General features: G+C 52.8%; 2 long non-coding RNA genes across 2 annotated transcripts in view; one reads left to right on the top strand and one right to left on the bottom strand.

Annotated features, from left to right (window-relative positions):
* Nucleotides 1–2,137: 2,137 nt before the first annotated feature.
* Nucleotides 2,138–4,774, top strand: LOC140633979 (uncharacterized). The gene is made up of 3 exons (XR_012031564.1): nt 2,138–3,389; nt 3,707–3,924; nt 4,560–4,774. It is a non-coding gene; the product is annotated as an uncharacterized lncRNA (long non-coding RNA).
* LOC140633977 (uncharacterized) overlaps nt 3,713–6,997 on the bottom strand; it is a 34,782-nt gene continuing 31,497 nt past the window's right edge. The window contains exon 3 of the long non-coding RNA XR_012031562.1: nt 3,713–3,866. This is a non-coding gene — a long non-coding RNA (uncharacterized lncRNA). The remainder of the gene's footprint in view (nt 3,867–6,997) is intronic.

Raw genomic sequence — 6,997 nt, 5'->3', positions numbered from 1 at the left:
GCCCGGGGCCAGGCGCGCCCACTTGGCCCCAGCTCCCGCCCGCGGGAGGAGGGAGGGGGGCGGGGGCGGGGGCGGCGGGGGGTGGCCGATCGGCGTCTCCCAAACCGGCCCGCCCCGAGATCTTCCCGAACCTTCTCTCTGTCCACCCTTCCTTTCGGGGGGTCCTAGGTGCGGGGGGCGGGGGAGGAGGTGGCTCTGCAGCCCCAGAAGAGCACGTCCCCTCCCCGGTCGGCGGGGGGATGGGGCAGGGCTTTGGGGTGGGGGAGTGAGGGGTCCCAGCCCCCGGACGCGCGCAGCTCGCCTGCGATCCCCACCCGCGCCGCGGAGGGGCGGGGAGGCCCGAGCGCCGGTCCCGCAGCTGTCCTGAGGGGCTGGGGGAGGAGGGATGCCGGCCGCACCCCGTACGTTTGGGGACAGTCGGGAGCCTGTTGCCGGGGTTACGGAAGGGCGGTTGGGAGGGCTTGAAGCCTCTAAGGTCGAGTCCGGATTTAACACCAGTGTCCACCCCCACGCTGCGAGGTTTCCTGGGGTGTCTCTGCTCGCTCCACCTGTCACCCCGACCCAGCCCTCCTTTGTCCACTCCCAGGCCTGCCCTCCCCCCAAGGCCTTAGCCCATTAGAGTCAGGGTCAAATTTCAACACTGGAGTCTTTCTCCCGAAGCCAGGAGCTGGCGGCCCCAACCCAGACCCGGCCTGGGGCATTCTCCCCTCTGATGCCTTTTGTCCTTAACTTAACCCCTCGGTCTGGGAAGGTCTTTGACTCGATCGGCCAAGAATGCTCTGCGCTGTAAAGAGCGAGGGGCCCACTGTGTGTTGAATCCTTGAGGCCTTGATAGGGGGCGGGGTGGGGTGGCTGTGTTGAGTGTGCGTGGGTTGTGTGTGGCGAGCAGCGTGCCGCTGCAGGCTGTGAACACCACGCGGTTGGGTGTGTTGCGGGGGGGGGGGGGAATGTGGGATTGTGTGCCGGTGCTCGAGTCTGTGAGGCCTGTAGGTCCATGTCTGTGTGTGGGCCTGTGGTTGTGTGCTTGTATAATCTGAGGGGGCGGGGGGGGGGTTAGAGAGTGGTTATTACAGGTGATGATGGGTGGTGGTGCACTGTGTGTGTTGCGTGGCGTGTAGAATTGTGTGCCTCTGAGACGGAAGTGGGTGCTCACAAGCCGAAGGGTGAGCGTCCCCTGGGCCTGGGGCCTGCAGCCGGGCTCATTAATCCGTGTGTTTGGGTGTGCTGCCTTCAGCTGTATATTTATATCTCTCTGTCTAATGCAAGGGGTTGGGAGATTAACACCCAGGGTAGCCACATACACCCTTGTAAGGCATGCACGAGAAAAAGCTGGGTTTTAAGGAGGCAGCTGGTCATTTTCTGACTTACCCCTAAAATATTCCAGGGGAGGATGTTGGCAGGATCTCAGCTGCTGGTCACTTGACAGCTGCTGCCAGTCGGAGGGTAGCTGAGGGAGCAAGGGCTAGGCCGGCCCAAAGCCCTGTTTGCTGTGGGTGCTAGGCAACAGGTGGCAAAGGTGGCATTAAGAAGGGCTGTCCCTGCCCCTCCACCTCCCCAGCCTGAGAGCTGGCCCTGGGCTGTCCCCGAGACTGAAGAGACTGAATTCCTCACCCCCTGGGACCTCCCCTAAGGCTCTCTTTGGGCTGCAAACTCTGGATCTCCCAGGGTCCCAGAGGCACTTCCACCTCCATACCTTAGTTTTGCTGTTCCATCTCTGCCTTGAACACCTTTGCAGCCCTTCACATCCCTGTTTCTACTCTTTATTTTTATTTTTTTAATTTTATTTAGGGATCCCTGGGTGGTGCAGAGGTTTAATGCCTGTCTTTGGCCCAGGGCGTGATCCTGGAGTCCTGGGATCGAGTCCCACGTCGGGCTCCCTGCATGGAGCCTGCTTCTCCCTCTGCCTGTGTCTCTGATTCTCTCTCTCTCTCTGTCTCTCATGAATAAATAAATAAATAAAATCTTTTTTTAAAAAAAGATTTTATTTACTCCTAAGAGATAGAGATAGAGAGGCAGAGACACAGGCAGAGGGAGAAGCAGGCTCCATGCAGGGAGCCCGACGTGGGACTCGATCCCAGGACTCCGGGATCATGCCCTGGGCCAAAGGCAGATGCTCAAATGCCAAGCCACCCAGGTGTCCCCCTGTTTCTACTGTTTCTGGGTCTCAGCCTACGTGTCATCTCCTCAGAGATGATGTCCCTGCCCCCTGGCATAAACAACTATCCATTTACTATTTTTGGTCCAGCACTTATCACAACCCACAATAATATTGTTTGCTTTCTATTCTCTCCTGTTCTACTTTCCCCACTAGAATGGAAGCCCCATGAGAGTAGGGACTTTGCATGTCTTGTTGACCTCTGTGTCCCCAGGGTCCAGCATGGGGCCTGGCACATAATAGGATCTCAAATACATAAGTAAAGATTGTTGGATGAGGGAAAGAAAGAAGAACGGTCCCATCTAGGCCAATTCAGACAACATTTGATGCCTGCTATGTGCCAGGCCTATGCTGCTCGCCACCAAGGAGCCTGGGTGTACTCAGGGAAACAGTCACATGTGCTCAGATTGTGTATACCAAGGCAGAGCAAGGTATGTGAGGACACGGGACTCAGGTCGGCCTGTGCTAGGCCCTGTATCAGAGCATTTGGCCCTATTGGGTCAAGGCCCCTGCCTGCAAAGAGCTCACAATGTAGAGGATGCAAGCACTCCTGTCTAGGGAGACAAACCCATGCAGAGAATAGTGTTAAGTCAGGGAGCTGAGTGATGTGGCAGGCAGTAAGAACCGGGGAGGTCAGGGGTGGGAGGAATTCCAGGACTGAGACAACCTCACAGACAGAGCAACCTAGGTCTGGAAGGAGGGTGCCTGTGTCCGGTACAAGAAAAGCATGGCTACTCTGTCTCTCAGCCTCTCCACAAAGCCAAGTCCAGGAAGAAGGCCCTGGGCTGGCTGCTCTTTGCCTGACCTCCACCCTCCATGCTTCTCTGCTTGGCTGCAGGTCCTGAGGCTGCCTCGTGCTCGCTGTCTCACCTTATAGTTTCAGAAGAGTTTGGCCAATAGGAGACATTATAGGAGATCAGTGCAAAGGAGGATAGTTAGGCTGAGATATTTCTACTACCCACCTCCCCCTGTGATTTTGGCAGTTACTGTGTTCCTCCACCAAAAGCCACACAGCTCTTGTGGGGCAGGCTGCACCCACAGGTACCACTCTCTCCAGGTTCATTAACAAAGTTTCCTCCCCTTGCCCTTCAGATCCCCGGGGACAATTCCACCCCAGTGCTGTGAGCCCCAAGATGCTTCACCATTCCTGCCCACACCTCTGTGAATAGTTCCTTCATTAATCCTTCTTCTGGCTGATGGTTTGTGTTTACTTTTTCCTGCTGAAACCCCTAAGGTAAGAACTAAACCAAGGTGGGCGCCTGGGTGGCTCAGTCTGTTAAGCATCTGCCTTCAGCTCAGGTCATGATCCCAGGGTTCTGGGATCCAGCCCCACCTTGTCAGGCTCTCTGCTCAGTGGAGAGTCTGCTTCTCCCTCTCCCTCTGCCCCTCCTCTCTGCTCATGCGCTCTCTCTCTCTCTCAAATAAGTAAATAAATAAAATCTAAACAAACAAACAAAAAAACTAAACCAAGAGAAGGTGAGCCCTCAGTAGAGAATTCAGGAAGACCCTCATTTTTTTTTTTTTTAAGATTTTTATTTATTTTTTCATTAGAGACAGAGAAACAGAGGCAGAGACACAGGCCGAGGGAGAAGCAGACTCCATGCAGGGATCCCAATGTGGGACTTGATCCTTGAACCCCGCGATCACACCCTGAGCCGAAGGCAGCCGCTCAACTGCTGAGCCAGCCAGGCTTCCCAGGAAGAACTTCTTTCTAAATTGCCACAAAATTGGAATCAGAAAAGTTGTAAACTGATCAAATCCCATCCTAGGTGAGCAGTGACCTCCTGGCCACCACTCTGGGCAGGAGCCCAATCTAAGAGGTTCCTCTCAGCTCATTTTACCCAGGCTTATGCCTACAGTTGCCCTGGCCAAGACAGTGGGGCAGGGAGGGTGCCAGTAGGGGAGGGATGGGCAGGGGCGGTGATGACTGGCAGAGGGAGGAGCTTGGTAGTGGATACACACAGGGAGTGGAGCCTTAGGAGCAGCCTCTGTCATATTCCAGAGCATGCCCTATAGGACCTTGGGACGCCAACCTCCCTGAACCTCAGTTCTCTGTCCGTGAAATGGGCAATTAATACCCTCGTCACAGGATTGTTGTATAAAGCAATCAAATGTGAGGTTCAGCACATGAGCGAGTGGAGTGAACTTGCTCCAAAAGCTGAGCATAGCGCATTCCTCATTATTACTGGTGCAGGTAGAGGCCATTCTGCTGAGTTTCTGTGTGCCAAGAGCACCCATCTAGAGGTGGGAGGAGGATAGGAAGAGCTCGCCCTGCTTCAAGGGAGCCAGGGCACAAATCCAAGCCTAAACCCTGCCTCTGCAATTCATCACCTTAGGAAAGGCACTCCACCTCACTAGTTGTTTTTTTTCTCTGTAAAATCAGATAACACTTTTAACCTCATAGGTTTGCTGTGAGGATGAACTGAGAGAACACAAAAAGCACTGTCGAGTACCTGATGCGTTCTAAGTGCCCAAGAAACAGTAACTATTATTTTAAAAACTTTTCTCCCCCTTACTCTCCCCAAAACTGAAACCAGGGCTGACTTACTGCAGTATCTTCCTTCCTTCCTTCTTTCCTTCCTTCCCTCCTTCCGTCATGCCTTTATTCATTCATTCATTCATTTCAACATTTAGTCTTTTTTTTTTTTCAATTTTCACTTATTTATGATAGAGAGAGAGAGAGGCAGAGACATAGGCAGAGGGATAAGCAGGCTCCATGCACCGGGATGCCCGATGTGGGATTCGATCCCGGGTCTCCAGGATCACGCCCTGGGCCAAAGGCAGGCGCCAAACCGCTGCGCCACCCAGGGATCCCTCATTTCAACATTTAAAAAAATATTTTATTTACTTAGAGAAAGAGAGCATGCATGGGGAGGGGCAGAGGAAGAAGGAAAGAGAGAAACCCAAACAGGCTCCACACTGAGCATGGAGCTGATGAGGGGCTCGACCTCACGACCCAGAGATCATGACCTGAGCTGAAATCAAGTCAGTCGCTTAACCAACTGAACCACCTAGGCACCCTGTTTCAACATTTATTAAGCCAGACAATGTGCTAGATCCCAAGAACACAGACTAGGAAGTCGTTAAAGCAAAAACAGTATCATATTTCTTTCTTGTTTTACCTCTAGTCCCTAGATTTTCAATAAAGGCCAAATTAGTAAATTGTATCAGTTATTTTCTTGAGCACCCACTACATGCTAGTGCCTAGTAGTTCATTTTATCTCCATTATTGCAATGGATCCTCAGAACGACAGCCCCCAAACAGAAGGCCTGTAATAAAGCTCATTGACTAATGGTAAGACTGAGGCTCAGATTGATTAGCACTTAATTGACTAAAATCACACAGGCAAGAAATGGTGGCACTCCAATTCACTATACTGCCTTGGCTAATGATTGAATCATTTTAATCATCATGGTTGTCACTATGCATGACTTCCTCGGGCTTATTTTATAGTCTAGTGAGTGTTCGGTGGCCTTTTCCTCCTCAGACTTACCCACGAGGGGCCCTGGCAAAGCTCAGACTTGGGTTCGAATCCAGTTCTGCAAGGCTGGGCTTTATTTAACCTATTTTTTTTTTTTTTTTTTTTATTTAACCTATTTGAACCTCAGCTTCCACTGCTGGGAACTGAGGTTGGGTGGGTGTTCCACGAGAACATGCGGAGGGAAGGCCCAGCACCTTGCTCCATAAATGTTCTCTTTATTTCCTCCTCCCTCCCTGCCCGCTGTGGCCACTGTCTGGGGGTCTTTGGCCTGAAGCTGTCCTGACCTACCGCAGAGGACCCCTCACTCGGCGGTCGGGCTCTCGCGGCGATTCCGACCGCTGCCTCCAGGGGGCGCCACCACATCAACCCCCCGCATCTCGGGGGTGGCTGTTCCCACCGCCGCCACGCGGGGCCGCCTGGGCCCGGAGTTTTGGGGGAGGAGGGCGGCAGGGCGGCAGGGAGGTCTGAACAGCTGGACCAGAGATGTCTTCGGCATCACAGTCATAATTAATAATAAACAATAATAATAGTAATAGCAGGGGATCCACGGGGAACCGGGGGTGACCGAGACAAGAGGCGTATTCGCTCGCGGGAGGCTGTGGGACTCCAGGGAAGGAGCCAGGCTTAAACTCAGACCCGGTTCCAATCTAGTCCTGCGACCCTGGCCCTCTCTGAACCTGCTTCCTCAGCTTTAAAAGGGAAAGTATGATAATATCATTCTTGGGGGCAGCCTAGATGGCTCAGCGGTTTAGCGCCGCCTTCAGCCCCGGGCGTGATCCTGGAGACCTGGGATCCAGTCCCACGTCAGGCTCCCTGCATGGAGCCTGCTTCTCCCTGTGTCTCTGTCTCTCTCTCTGCGTGTGTGTGTCAAAAATAAAACAAAAAACAAAACAAAAAATAATAATAAATAAATAAATAAATAAATAAATAAATAAATAAATAAATAAATAAAACAAAAAACAAAAAACATCGTTCTTGGGAGAAATAAGTGAGCTTCTGGAATGCTCAGTGAGAGCAACTTGGGAAAGTGCATTTATTGCAATCCTTACCTCTCCCTTGTAAGAGAACTATTGTCAGATCCTCCTGGGGCTTTCCCCAGGCTCCCCGGCCTACCTGTCACTCTCTCTCTCCCCCCACCAGCACAGCACAGAGACTGGTCCAGGAGCTCATCCCTAAACCGACCGACCACCCAGTACCACTCTTCTCCCTGGAGTTGCCCCTTCACCTTCAGAACTGTAGGCTTCTCTGGACACTGTCCCATCCATCCCCAGGGGCAGGCCCCGGCCAGAAAACTTCCCCTGGCTATCCCACTACACTCCACCCCAACCCTCACCTTGAAGTTATGACCCCCATGCAGTCA

Source organism: Canis lupus, chromosome 5 (genome assembly GCF_048164855.1).
Source record: "Canis lupus baileyi chromosome 5, mCanLup2.hap1, whole genome shotgun sequence".
Classification (NCBI taxonomy): Eukaryota; Metazoa; Chordata; class Mammalia; order Carnivora; family Canidae; genus Canis; species Canis lupus.
The sequence above is the reverse complement of the archived record's forward strand: the minus strand, read 5'-3'. Positions and strand labels throughout refer to the sequence as shown.